At 43.9% G+C, this 14,922-nt stretch overlaps 1 protein-coding gene across 2 annotated transcripts in view; it reads right to left on the bottom strand.

Annotated features, from left to right (window-relative positions):
- Positions 1-14,922, bottom strand: part of NAV2 (neuron navigator 2) — a 499,999-nt gene that overhangs the window by 212,832 nt on the left and 272,245 nt on the right. The window lies entirely within an intron of this gene.

The following is a 14,922-nucleotide window of genomic DNA, read 5'->3' as shown; positions in this document are numbered from 1 at the left end:
GGAACAGCCAGTTACTACCCTTTTTTAACCAGGGAGGGAACTCAAGCTCAGAGACATTAATGTCTTGACCCTACACTACTGAGCTAGAGTTGGACAGGTCTGGGATTTGTACCCAGGTCCCCTGACACAGTACTCTTTGGGACCTCATCATTTATTTGTTTCAAATAAATTTAGACAGCATCGCTTAAATGGTAGGAGATCTTTTCAGGAATTACATTTTCTACTGCTGATGTTGTTGTTGTATGCCACAGGGTCAGTTTGGACTCACAGCGAACCTGTATAGGGTTTTTGAGAGTGGTTGGTGGGATTGAACTGCTGACCTTGAGGCTACCAGTGCAATGCTTATCCTACAGTGCCACACCAGGGCTCCATTTCCGACTAGCTTAGTTACATTTATGATAGCCATCACCAGGGCCAGTTGCCAATGAGTCAAATTAAAAAAAAAAAATGTTTTATTGTGAATTATATGATAGTTTACATGAGAGAACTTTAGATTTACATTCATTCCATTGTATATCATCTCCAATGAGTCAATTTTGACTCATGCTGACCCCATGTGTGTCAAAATAGAACTGTACTCCATAGGATTTTCAACAGCTCCTTTTCCAGCAACAGACTGCCAGGCTATTCTTCCAAGGTACCTCTGGATGCCTAAGGGTTAGCACTTGAGTGTGTTAACCCTTTGATTCACCCAACACCATCCACCAAACCAAAAATCAAACACAATGCCATCAAGTCAATTCCAACTTATAGCAGCCCTATATAGGGTTTCCGAGACTAAATGTTTATGGGAGCAGTCATCTTTCTCCTGCCGAGCAGCGGGGTTGGTGGGGTTGAACCTCAGGCTTTTTTTGATTAGCAGTGCAATGCCTAACCCACCTACAGTGCTATTGAGGCCCCTTAACAACAGCCACAGTGGGGCACAAACCAGTCCTGCCATTTGGAAGGTAGCTACGCACACCATGAAGGAGGTTTACTGGTTGAAATACTACTCATGGTCCAGCTGATTCCAACTCACAGTGACCCTATAGGAAACCAACAGGATTTCCAAGGCTGTAAAGGTAGAATACGACTTCTTCTCAATCAGTGGCTAGTAGGTTTGAACTGCCAACCTTTCCACTGGAAGTTGAACACTTAACCACTGTGCCACCAGGGCTCCTAGAGTTGAAATAATAACGTTCCTCTAATCCCCAAGCTCTACTTCTCTTAAGGCAACTAGCATTCCCTTTACTGAGACTCAGATCAGGGGCAGACACTCCTGCCTTCCTGGAAGAGGTGACTTTTGAGTTATTGTGCAATAATTCTACTGGTTGGTTTCTTATTTCACTCATGTGTAAATTTCTCCAGGGCAGAGCTCCCTCCACCCCCACTCCCACCTCACATTCATCTTTCCTTTTTTTCTCTCCTAACACCAGGCAAAGCACAGGAAATACTCAGGGAAGGGTTCTGACTTGCTGGTTAGAGGCTTCCACATTTGCAGTTCACACTGAAGGCAAAAAAGACACAGGATTTCTGACAATCCATTAGGATTATAGTCAAACTTTTCAGTCTAACTGCAGGAAAAATCAGTGTCAGGATTTAGAACTTTGGAATTTCCACTTGGCATTTAGCCTGGGCTCCCCTGGTGTCCTGGTGTGGCACTGTAGGATAAGCACTAGACTGCTAACCAAAGGTCATCAGTTCAAATCCACCAGCTACTCCTCAAAAACTGCATACAGTGTCCCTATGAGTTGGAACTGACTCAATGGTACTTGACAACCACCACCACCCCTGGTTATGGAAATCACAGGACATTTCAAGGGCATTCATTATAACCAGAAAAAGGCAGCACTGTCAGATAACTGTGAATTTGGTTTCTAGAACAGAAGTCTTCTGAGTAGGGTTAGAGGGCGTCAGGGTATCTGAGGATCAGATTATTAATATCTGGTGCTCAGGACATGGCCAGAAATCCCTACAGCATAAAGGGGGTTTCCAATCATGAGTTGGCCTTATCCTAGTTTGACTCAAAACACAGCATGTCTACAGCATCATACCAGTGATCTCAGGCCATGGCTGAAGTGGCTGTTTGGCTCCTGAACCACTTTCTTTGGGAGCTGAGGCTCTGTGTGATTCCTAGTATAAAGACTCTCTTTAACAGTCTTCTGAGATGGATACCTTGCAGGGGATGTGTGTGTGAGTAGCTAGGCCAAGCCTCAAGCTAATGTGATCCTAGAAATGCCAGTTTTCTGCCTCAGTTGCCTTAACTGCAAAAAGGAGGCTGAACAATAGCCCTTTCAATTCTGTCCCCCTTCAAGTCTCTTCGAGCCTCCAAGAGGTCCTCCAAGTGGCCGGGATCTGGCCAATGCTTGTCCCATTGGGCCTCAAGAGCACTTACTGAGCCCTCTCATCGTCCTGCGTTGTAACATATGGGTGGTCTTTTATCTTCAAACATTCCACCCTTCACAGTTCTCTTACGATAATGCTTAATAACAGATGGAGAAAACTGGCTAGGGTCAAGGTATAGGCAATCTTGGCAAAGTTGCTGTGAATTCAGAAATGTTCCTATCTATGAAAACCAGCCTGGGGGAGGAAAAGTGGGGCAAGGTCTTTAAATTAAAGAGCAACTTGTCTTCCTAATAACTCTCTCTCATGTTTCTTTTCTCATGGACATATGAACCTTTGTAAGAGCAAAGGAATCTGAGGAGGAGAAAGGACAAATGCGGGCAAGAATGTTCTGAACGCCAGTTTTCCCATGTAGTGGTATGTGGGCTATGGGAAAGATGAGATAATTTTGGATGAAGATGAATACTTTCATAGTCTATTTGAATCCCTGAATGGTGTAAATGGCTAACATGCGTGGCTGCTAACTGAAAACTTGGGGATTTGAGTTCACCTGCAATCCTGGTGTGGCACTGTGGGTTAATGCGCCAGACTGCAAAGCCGTTTGAACTGCAAGGTCGGCGGTTGAAGCTCACCAGCTACTCCTCGGAAACCCTATCTATACAGGATCGCTATGGGTCAGAATCAACTCAACAGCACTTAACAACAACAACAAAGAGACACTTTGGAAGAAAGACCTGGTAATCTCTTTTAAAAAAGTCACCAATTGAAAAACCTATGGAGCAGTTTTGCTCTGACACAGTTGGGGTCACTGGGAATTGGAGCTGACTTGATTACAATGGTCAGTGGTGGGATCTATTTTTAAACCTTCAGACCACAGACCCTAAACAGAATTTATGACCCACAAATGGATGTGATATGCAGTCTGAACATCTCAGTACTAAAAGACCAGTTTACAAGGTTCACTCGCCACCAATTGACAAACCACCAGAAAGAAGGAAAACTCTCATTTGAAAATCGCAGACAGGATGTCTTTGAAGAATAGAAAAAAACTTTTTTTTTTAAGGGTTTAGGGAGCACAGTAATCCTTAATCCTATGGGGAGGAAAAAGTTTGGTTTTTCTGGCAACCAGCCCTGACAGTAACCAAAATACTTTCTAAATGAAACTACTGTCCAGTCAGATAAATAAGCATTTCTTCCTTTCCCTCCAAGAGGGTGAATGCTGGCTCCAGAACTCTAGCTTTTCAGGCAGGGAGACGTTGGTGGTCTGGTCCCAATACCATCTGAGTGTCCTAAGCTGGCTACCACTACTGTGACTTTAAACCTGCCCCGGGGAGGCTTCCGGCTTAAATACTCTCTAAAGTCTTCAGGGAACAGGTCTGATAATTGGGCCTGGGAAAATGCTTGCAATTTCCTATAATTTGTCAAGGTGTCAATCTGGAGTACTCAAATTTGTTAGGATAATTGAAACCAGTTTTTGTTTTTTGTTTTTTTTTTAAAGTGTATAGACTCGTGGCATAGTCTTGAGACTGTTTTCAAAGTTCTCTTTACAACCCTGTTAACTGTCAGACCACAGAGGGGTGTGCGAACCTGGCTTGATCCATTAAGTGGTTCTGCAGGACAACCGGAGTGACCCCGGGCATCCTTCTTGGCACTGCTGCACTCAATATCTAATATTAGGGGCATGGACTGAAAAACACTCTTCCCTCCAACTCCTTAGGGAGAAAGCACATAGGGGTCATAAAACAGGTGGGGGACTGAAGCGAGACCAAGAGCCCACCATGCTTCAAAGGACCTGACTGTACCTATAATTCTGTCATCAAACCAGATGTTGTCAAGTATATTCCAACTGCATAGGTATTAGAGTAGAGGCTGATTTTTTGGACACTGATCTCCTGGTCTTTCTTCTGAGGTAACTCTCAGTAAACTCAGGCCTACAACCTTGTCCACTAGTGCATTAACAGTTTACACTACCCAGGGACTCCCAGAGGCTCTTAGAATGGCCAAGATGGAAGCATGATACACACACACACACACACACACACACACACATATATATATATATATAATTTTTTTTTTAAAGTTTCCTTGTTAGTTTGATGTTTAATGTATCACAGGAAATGATATCATTTAAAATATCACTTGATTAGTATTGCAAATTATGCCACTTAAACTGCCCTATTACCGACTCTCTGCTGGCTTTACTCCCTTTGACTGAGACACCCTACTGCCCCATCACTGCCTTATATCCACATGCAACCTTAGCTCCCATCTATCTCCCTCAAGATTCCTTGTAGGAATCCCCAAATAGGATCCATATAAGCAGTCATAAGGATCTGGTGGGGCTTCTGCAGGGTCCCTGACCACTTGCGATGTTGCAATGTGGCTGCTAGTTCCACTTGCCTCAGCTTCCTTGCAAGAATGTCACTTCCTGAGGTCAGGACCTCTGGCTGAAGCACTGACTAGAACATCAGAAAATGATTGCTGGAAAAATCAATAAACAAAGGAAAAAGATAACCCACACTGGATCCCTCCCTATGTCTCAAAATTATAAGGCATTTCCTCCCCTCCAGCACAATAATATTAGCAGTTCTCTCTCCAGATGGAGTGAATTCAGATGACTGAAAAGCTTGGTGATTCCTTTTTAAAAAAAAAATCTTGTTTTTTAAGTGAAAGTTTATTCACCAAATTAGGTTTCCATTAGGCAGTTTCTACACAAATTCTTCAGTGACATGAGGTCCAACTTTCCCATAATGTGCCAATATTCTCTTGCATTGCATTTCGTTTGCTCTTTTTGCAGCGCTCCAGTTTCTCAGTCCCTGTGGTTGTTGTGGTGTGCCATGGAGTCGGTTCTGACTCACAGTGACCCCATACAGGGTTTCCAAGGCTATAAATCTTGATGGAAGCAGAAAGCCTTATCTTTCTCCCACGGAATGGCTAGGAGTTTTGAACTGCTGACCTTGAGGTTAACACCCGACTCGTAACTACTATGATAACAGAGCTTCACTAGGTCTCCGTATTGTTTCATTTTAGCTTTAGAGAATTATTGGCCTCCTTAAAGTTTTCAAATGAATCACTGTTGTTGTTGTTAAGTGCCATCGAGTAGGTTCTGACTCATAGCGACCCTGCATAGAGTTTCCAATGAGCAGCTGGTGGGTTTGAACCACCAACCTTGTAGTTTGCAGTCCGTGCTGATCCTACAGTGCACTCATGGGTAATAAATACCCTTTATTTTCTGTGCTGGTCTGTTACATCACAAAATGATGTCCTCAGGAGATAAGCTGCAGTTCAAGAGGGCAGTCTCAGGGAGTCCTCTGGTCTTAGCTGGCCCAGTATGTCTGAACTTTTTAAGAATTTGAGTTCCTATCTGCGTTTCCCTCCCTGATCAGAACTATCGGTAGGAGTAGCTGGGCACCATCTAGCTCTGGTCTCAGAAGGCTGTGGCATGTGCAGGCTATTAGCTCTGTAGACTAGAGTCTTCTCTAAGATCTTGGCTTCTTTTTCTGATGATTAGATACCAACAGTTGTGTCTTAGATGACTTCGGTGATACTTTAAGGTTGTTTTGTTTTGCTTTATGCTATATGTTATGGATCAAATTGTGTTCCCTACTCCAAAATACACTGAAGTTTTAATGTCATACTAGTGAATGTGACCCTACTGAGGAAATGGGGGATTTATTTGCAGATATTAAATTAAGAAAGTCATGTCATAACAGGATGTATTCTAATCATAATTCCTTCTGAGTGACTTCTTTTTTTTTTAAATGTTTTATTGTGAATTATGTGATAGTTTACATGGGAGAACATTAGTTTTACATTCATGCTATCGTATATCATTTCATTGCCATGGTTCCAATCCCCTCCATGTATCATCAACCAACCAAAAGGTATACTCTGCAAGCCTGCCCCCTAGTCCTTAGCACACAGCCCCTCTCCCTCTCTGGGTCTAAAGTCCCCAACTGCTCCATCTCTCCAGGTCATCGTCTCTGCTTCCATCTCTGGTATCACTGCTTCTCTGGGTAGGGTCCCACTCTCCACTCTTCTCCACTGATGGTCCCAGGGACCTCCGCTCCTAGACTGAAAAGTTAATCACTCCCTTCCTTGCTATAAAATGTCTACCTTTACATTTCCAACCCTCACAATCAGTCCTGATAACAATTATCCACTATTGTATCACCAGAGACCTATCTGCATCTCCTTTCATCAGCCCCGCCTACACAGACTGGATACTACTCACTGGAGATTCTACCTTCCTCCACGCCCTCTGGATCTAGGTTCCCTCTTGAAAGCTTGTAAGCCAGTCACTTCTTGCCTTTGTAGCCCCCACACTCCCCCATTTTGGGTAGCCAATGTCCAAGTTGCCCATCCCTGTCTACTCTGTGTATGGAGGGGGTGGGAATGAACCTCTCTGTAAAGTTTTATTCCTTCTTTTGAGCTACTGCATCAATAGGTGTAGGTCAAGTTCATCAAATTGTATCAGATTACTCTTATTTTTTTTCCTCTTCTATCTTCTTCTGGTTAAACTCTGATCATCTAGTCATTGAAGCCAGGTCAAGTGGGTATTATCTGCACGTATGGGTGTTCTTGTGCATATGCCCTCTCTTCTTATCAGCTGAACATTTCACTCTCCACTCTAGACCTCTGTGGCTATGTCACTGACTCTGGGCCCAAGAGTCCCCAGGTCTTGCCACACTGCTGGCCAACCAGGTCTTCAGCCGTATTCACAGGAGTCTACTGAATGTTGTAGGGCTTAGCTCACCACTTCATTGCTGTTTTTCCCTCACTTCCCCTTATCAGTGTCGAGCGTGGTCACCAATCACAGCGTGTATTCCCATTGAGTCTTAGTCTTGGAAGGGGGGGTTGCACTGAGAGGACCCAACCACTTGCCTTGGTATCTCCTGGGCAAGCAACTTGCTTGTTCTTGTAGTAACAGTCGGTCTGTCTCTATTGTTTTGTATTTTTCCTGTAGGTCTTTCTTTCAAGAAGTAGCTTCTGTTCTAGCCACTCCAGGCTGGTCTGCTCGTCCTTTCAAGTGGGAATTTCCCATCTCTGAAGATCTGGATGTGGTTCAGGCTTCCACCTATAGTCTTATGTATTGCAGAGGCTCCAAAGGAAGTCTCCTTCACTGGGCACGTTATAGCTCCATATTAGGTGTTCCTGAGTGATTTCTTTTAAAAGAGGAAGGCAGATCGGGAAACAGAGAACAAGTCACCCAGAGGGAAAGTGTGTGGGGATCCATCTACAAGCCAAGGAAAGCCAAGGATTGTGGTGGCCACCAGAAACTAGGAGAGGGGTATGGAGTAGTTCCACGCTCATGGAAGCCCTGGTGGCACAGTGGGTTAAGTTCACTGCAAGGTTGGCAGTTCAAACCCACTAACCATTCTATGGAAGAAAGATGAGGCTGTTTGCTCCCATGAAGATTTACAGTCTTGGAACCCATAGGGGCAGTTCTACTCTGTTCTATAAGCTGGAATCGACTCAATAGCAGTGGGTTTGGTTTTGTGAATGTCAAAGCTCTCAGAAGGAGGTGACTGTTGATATATCATGAATTTGGACTTCTAGTCCTCAAAGTTGTGAGACAATAAAATTCTGTTCTTAAAACCACCCATTTTGTGGCATTTTGTTATGGAGATCTGTGGTACTGTGAACTAACTTAATACGACTCTTCAAGCATGGCCTCTGTAACTGCCACCATGGACCATGCTAATAGGGAGTATTCCGAGTGTCTTCCAACCCAGGAGGTGCATCGTCCAGCACTCATGTACAACATTCTGCTGCGATTCAGAGGGTTTCTACGGGCTGATTTTGGAAACAGCCCAAAATCAGACTAGGTCTCTTCCTAGTCTGAGTCTGGACCCGCTGCTGAAACCAGTCCAGCAGGGGTGAGCAGCACTGCCGGTCGTTGGAATCCTGGTGGCACACCTTTCAGCTTCACAGCAACATGCAGGCCACCAGTATGACAAAGTGACAAGTGGGTGAAGAGAAGTGAAGTATAACTGTACCAAATATTGATGGCATTGATTTCTTCCATAAGCAGAGTACTCAGAAAGCCCTCTGGACCATGCAAATAGGGTGTATGGGACTCTAACTCAGGGATTGGTTAGTCTTGCCATCCCACTAGTTTTAAAAGGAGCCATCTCAAAAGCTGTAACAGATGATCCCAGGACCATCAAGAAAGAAGAGACATTAGCAGAATGCAAGATTCATGTGCAGAAAAATAGCAGCAAATGAAGCATGAGAGACAGAGCAGTGGGTTTCCCAGCCCTCAGAGTGAATGACGCAAAATTGAGTACCTCTTAGCAGGAGGCTGGCTTGCAGAAATTAGATGCCCTTTGTGCTTTGAATCAGCAGCACTAAGGGAGCTATACCAGCTAGACCAGAGCCAGGCAGAGGTCTGGGGCTATGTGGCTGATAGGCCAGGACCAGAAAGGGGTGCATATGGCAAGGCTAAGAAGGGGTTCTTCTGATCCTGGAAGTTGCTTCAGATCCTGAATTACATCCTGTTAACTTCCCTAATTGTCCCCTACATTGTAAGCATTGTCTTTGAGCTCCATGCAATCACTACAATGGATGTGGTAGCCTGCAGGGAACCAGAGTGCCATGGGAGGGATGTTGGCTGCCAGGGTAGGAAAAAGAAGGTTGGAGGTGGTGGTGTTGGTTATGTGCCGTGTAATCGGTTCTGACTCATAGCGATCCTGCACAGGGTTTCCGAGGCTGTAAATCTTTATGGGAGCAGAACATCTCATCTTTCTCCCGCAAAACAGCTGTTAGTTTCGAACTGCTGACCTTGCGATTCACAGCCCGATTCATAACCACTACACTACCAGGTATGCTAGATCAAATCCTCACAGGAACTGGCCTTGGGTTGGTCATGGTTATTCTCCTGCTCCCTGCTTATGAACCAGAGGAGGTCAGGCATGGCCCCCACGTCTTGTGAGCACCATCCTAGGTCATGAGGACACCATGCATGGTGGACATTTTGCTGTAACAGATCACTTCAAATGTCATGTACAAATGCTCTTGTGACCATGTGACCAAAAATAAATGTGCAGAGTGTAAATGTGTATCACACTGAAAGTATGAAGGCTTTTGTGTCTCCTGTGGGAAGTTCCCTGCTTCTCCTCAGTGACTATTTCACCCCAGAGGAAGAGGAAGAGGCCCTCACCGAGGGAGCAGTGGCAGTTTCTTATTAAAGACAAGATAACTCTTTTTTTTCAGTGGTTTATTTTGGATAAAACCAAGTGAAACTATGGGTAATAAGGTAATTTGTTTCTCTGCTGTTGCTAAAAAGCAGTAGAAGAAAATAAGAAAGTTCCACTTTTCTACATGTTGTTTTTGTTGTTGTTAAGTGCCATCAGTAGATTCCAACCTATAGCAACCCTGTATAGCATTTCCAAGGAGCAGCTGGTGAGCTTGAACTGCCGACCTTCCAGTTCAAATGGCTTTGCACTCTGCCGCATTAACCCACAGTGCCACACGAGGATAGTTTTCATTATGTTCCTTTCAAACAGTTCCATGAGGTAAGTGTTCAAGTTCCCCCTCATGGCAAACAGACCTGGTAAAGCTACACAAAATTTAAATTTCTGGAAATATTAATATACATTTGGGCGTATGCCTGACCTTGTAATGCTGTTTTTAAAAGAATAAGTTCTTAAAATCTCATCGTCTCTTTCTCACACACACATACACACACAACTTGTTACATCAAAAGGTATCCTAAAACATTGTTTAAATCCTCCCACTCAGCTAGATAAGGAGACAAATCATTTGACTGCTGACAATTGAAGAAAAATACATTTAGAAATGAAAGGTGTTCCTATTCTTTGTCTTCCATTTCTTGAAGCCCTATCACCTTCAAAATACCTCCCCTTTCTCTCTTAAACTTATTTGCTCAAAGTCGCAAGCAACATGTTTCAGAAGATAACTTCTGTTTTAATTGGTCCAGACATTTCTCTATCTTGTACCATATATGGCTGTAAGAAAGTACAAAATTGGCCATAGAAACACTTCTTTCTTTTTTTTTCAAGGGTGTATGAAATTTCACAGAGCAATTATAAACACTTTACAGGGAGCGAATCCCATTCTTTCAGGAGGTCATTATCCACAGCTAACAGCTCTTTGGCAGAGGGAAAAGATTGCACACGACTGTAAATTCATCCCTCTAAGATAGAGTTGGGGGATCTGGTGGTGCTGTAGGAGAAGCATTGAACTGCTAACCACAAGGTCAGCCGTTCAAACACACCAGCTGCTCCTCAGAAACCCTATACACACGGTTACTATAGTCAGAACCAACTCAATGGCACTTTACAACAACTAAAACAAGATACAGTTAAAGAATTTGTAGGGCCTTCCCCTCTAGTGTACCAACCCAATCATCCTGCATTCTCTTGAAGCACAGGGAAGGTATCCCCCAAATGTTTCTGTTCTTGTTAAGTGCCACTGACACGGCACCGACTCATAGCAACCCTGTACAGGGTTTCTGAGGCTGTAAAACTTGGTGGAAACAGAAAACCTCATCTTTCTCCCATGGAGCAGCTGGTATGCTTGAACTGCCAACCTTCTGGTTTGCAGTCCAGTGTTTATCATACAGAGCCCATTGTACTCTTCCCCTCCCAAAAAAAGAGACTCCAAATCAGTGTTTAATTCAAGTACTTTCAAATGAACAATACAAATAGGTACTAGCAGAGAGAAAGGGTTACATGGTCACAAAAGTTCAGAAAACTCAGGATTAACTAATACCCAGGAGCTCTGGTAGTGTAGTAGTTGAGTCAGGCTGCTATTCTCATGGTCAACAGTTCAAAACTACCGGTGGTTCCATGGACGAATGGCAAGGCTTTCTGTTCCAGTCAAGATTTATAGCCTCAGCAACCCTATACAGGGTCACTGAGTTGGAACCGTCTCCATGACACATAAGCACCACCACCACCAACAACTAGTAGCTAAACAAGTTTCCTGCCCACAGGATTTCTCAGAGCCTTTAGTAAACTGAGATGCTCTGGGAATATCAAAACAGAGACCAATGGGATGGTGTAAATGGACTTAAAGGGAGAGTCTAAGGAAACTGCCTATTATAGGATGTTGTTGTTAAGTGTTATTGAGTCGATTCCGACTCACAGCAACCCTTTATAGGGTTTCCAAGGAGCAGGTGGTGAGCTTGAACCACCAGCCTTGCAGTTCAAATGACTTTGTAGTCTGATGCATTAGCCCACACACATTTTGATAAACATGCTCCTAACGAAGATGAGGGCAGAAAATGGGCTACAACCTATTTAAAACAGCAAACTGCCCCACATGTAACAGTCATGAAGCAGGAAAGTTAGGAAAGGGAGAAGGTAATTCCCACCATGAAATAAAATATTGGCGCATAGATAGACGCTATTGTGATACACACTGTGTGCATGCTATTAAACACCCTTCATGTGGCCGTACCTCCCATGGCTGCTGAATAGATTCAGACTCATAGCACTTATCAGTCATAGTAGAACTGTCCCACAGGGTTCCCAAGGCTGTGTTCCTTACAGAGGAGTGCTGGTGTGATGCTACAGGATAATGCACTGAACCACAAGGTCGGTGGTTCAAACTTACCACCTGCTCCTTGACAACCCCATGCAGGGTTGCTGAAGGTCAGAACTGACTCGACAGTCCTTAACAACAACAACAACATTCTTTACAGAAGCACACTGCCACATCCTTCTCCTGTGGAGCAGTTAGTGAGTTTGAACAGCAAAACCTTTCGATTAGCAGGCAAGCGCTTAACCACTGGGCCACTGTTGTTGTTGTTACTGTTGAGTGGGTTCCAACTCATAGCAACCCTTACATGGGGTTGCTGAGGAGCAGCTGGTAGGTTTGAACTGCTCACGTTATGGTTCACAGTCCGGTGCTGATCCTACAGCATCACACCAGGAGCCAGTTGGGACACTGTTGTTATTAAGTGTCGTTGAGTCCATTCTGACCCACAGTGACCCTGTATAGGGTTTCTGAGGAGCAGCTGGTGAGCTTGAACCACTGACTTTGCAGTTCAGTGCATTATCCCGCAACACCACACCAGGACTCCTGGTTGGACCACTAGGACTCCTTAATAATAATATTATATATTAATAACAATGGTTATGTGCTGAAGAGTCGGTTCTAATTCACAGCAACCCTTCATAGGGTTTCTGAGGTTATAAATCTTTACGGGATCAGAAAGCCTCATCTTTCTCCCATGGAACAGCTGGTAGTTTTGAACTGTTGACTTTGAGATTAGCAGCCCGATTCGTAATCACTATACTACCAGGGCTCCTTATTAATAACATTAGTGGTGGTGGCTGTGTGCCGTGGAGTTGGTTCTGATTCATAGCAACCCTGTACAGGATTTCTGAGGCTATAAATCTTTACAGGAGCAGAACACGTCATCTTTCTCCCACGGAACAGCTGGTAGTTTCGAACTGCCGACCTTGGGGTTTGCAGCCCGATTCGTAACCACTACGCTACCAGAGCTCCTCATTAATAACAATAGCAGGCAGCAGTTATGGAACTGGGCCACACACTGTATTGAGCACTTTTATTCATTTACACAGCAACCCATTGAGGCAACTCATTATTATTACATTTTACTGAAGAGAAAATGGAGGCAGGGGGGTTAGTAAACTATACAAGATTAGACAGATTAGAGCTAGAACAGTTTATTTCAAAGCCCACACACTTTAGCAGCAACTCTGTTCTACTCAGTCTTGAAAAAGGAACAATAAACTAAACTCTCGAAGTATGTGCTCTATTTTTGGTATAAGATAGAGTATTTTCATCAAGTCCTTCTATCAACAGCTTCAAGAGACACTACAGAAAAGTTCTCTGACCTTTAGCTCCTTCCCTGAGGAAAAAGGGAATTTTTTCCCTCTAGGAGGTTCTTTTTAAAAATGGGAATGTCAAACAGTTTAGCAATCACTTAAGCCCGGTTTTTGTTCTGTACGATGGAGGATGCTGGCAAAATGTCATCTTTCTGCTGTTACTTTTTCTGCCAATCAAAATCAGAAGCCGACCAAAGAACTGGCTTATTGTGTTTCTCGGGGGGAATCACTGCAGGAATAGAACACTGAATTGAACTATTATTCAGGATCTGTGATTGTATTTTGCCAAATGTGCAGGAACAGAAGAAAAAGAGCAGTCATTTGTTCTGATGCAGCCAAGTCAGCAGACACTTGGTATCAGATAGATCAAATAACTTCAGGCTTCGAGGATATTACCGATCACACACAGCCCTACGAGACTTCTGAGCCCTTTCACCTGACAGTTGTCTTTTTAATGGAAAAACAGAATCCTTCTCTTGAAAAAACAAGCTACACTGAAGTAGAAGGTGCCCCTTGAGTCTGCTCATTGGTGCACTTACCGAGGCCAGCAGCAGTTTCCTCCAGGTGTCTGTTTTGTTTTACGGAACAGACCAGGCTGGGACAAGTTGAGGGCAGACTGAGTTTTCATAAATAGAGCATTCTTCTAGATGAATGCTACTAACTCTTCTCATTCTCTTCTGCCCTATGCTACTCAGCCACCCTTAGGAGTTTGCAATCATATAACTTTGTGGGCAAGTTCAAGTCCAATTTAATAGCATGGAAATCCTGAGCTAGCTATTTAGTCTATCTAACCTCTAGTTTATCCATAAGAAAAAAAAAAAAAAAAAAGGAACAACCTCTGATAACTTCCACTTACGAAGTGCCAACTATGTGCCAGGCACTGTACTAGGTGCTTGAAATAATTTCATTTGTCATAGACAATAGTCAATTCTTACATTCAATAATTTCATGAATTCACACAAGCATTTCATGAAGTTGATTGTTCAGTGAGGTTAACAACTCCCTGAGGGTTATGGGTACTAAGTGGGAAAAGTACGAATCTGAATACAGAAGTCCATGCCCTAAATCAACAGGCTCTACTGCATGGAGAAGGTGGCCAAAGCATCCTTCCTTTTGAGGCATAAAGAGGTAATGACGGGAAAGCAGATCGTGAACTGTAGAAGGCTCTGCGTGGAGCCTGCTTTTCACTCCCACTTACCAACAGTGGACCTTCCTAAAGTGACCCATGTTGTTATCACTACTGCTGTTGCCTCAGCTCTGACTCATCACAGAACAAAACCTTGTCCAGTCCCATGTAGCCTTCACAATTGCTGGTATCCTGGAGTCTTTTGCTGCAACGAATGTGTATTCTGTCTTCCAACCCAGGAAGTGCATTTTCCAGCCCTATCAGGCACAACATTCTGCTGTGATCCAGAGGGTTTCCACCGGCTAATTTTGGAAACAGACCACCAGGTTCTTCCTGGTTTGGAACCTGTGCTGAAACCAGTCCAGCAGGTGTGAGCAGTACCACCGGTCATTGGAATCCTGGTGGCACACCTTCCAGCTTCATAGCAACATGCAGGCCTCTACTGTATGACTAAGTGACAGGTGGGTGATGGAAAGTGAAGTATAACTGTATCAAATATTGATGGCATTGATTTCTTCCATAAGCAGGGCACTCAGAAAACTCTCTTGACAGCACAGGCCCTCCTGAGCCCCTGTACATTCAAAAGTACCCAGCTAGTTCTTTACAACCCAACCCAGGCTGACTGCAGCTATCTGGCAAGCTTTCCCAGAC

The sequence above is a fragment of the Chrysochloris asiatica genome, unplaced genomic scaffold (assembly GCF_000296735.1).
Source record: "Chrysochloris asiatica unplaced genomic scaffold, ChrAsi1.0 scaffold00083, whole genome shotgun sequence".
In the NCBI taxonomy this organism is placed as follows: Eukaryota; Metazoa; Chordata; class Mammalia; order Afrosoricida; family Chrysochloridae; genus Chrysochloris; species Chrysochloris asiatica.
The sequence above is the reverse complement of the archived record's forward strand: the minus strand, read 5'-3'. Positions and strand labels throughout refer to the sequence as shown.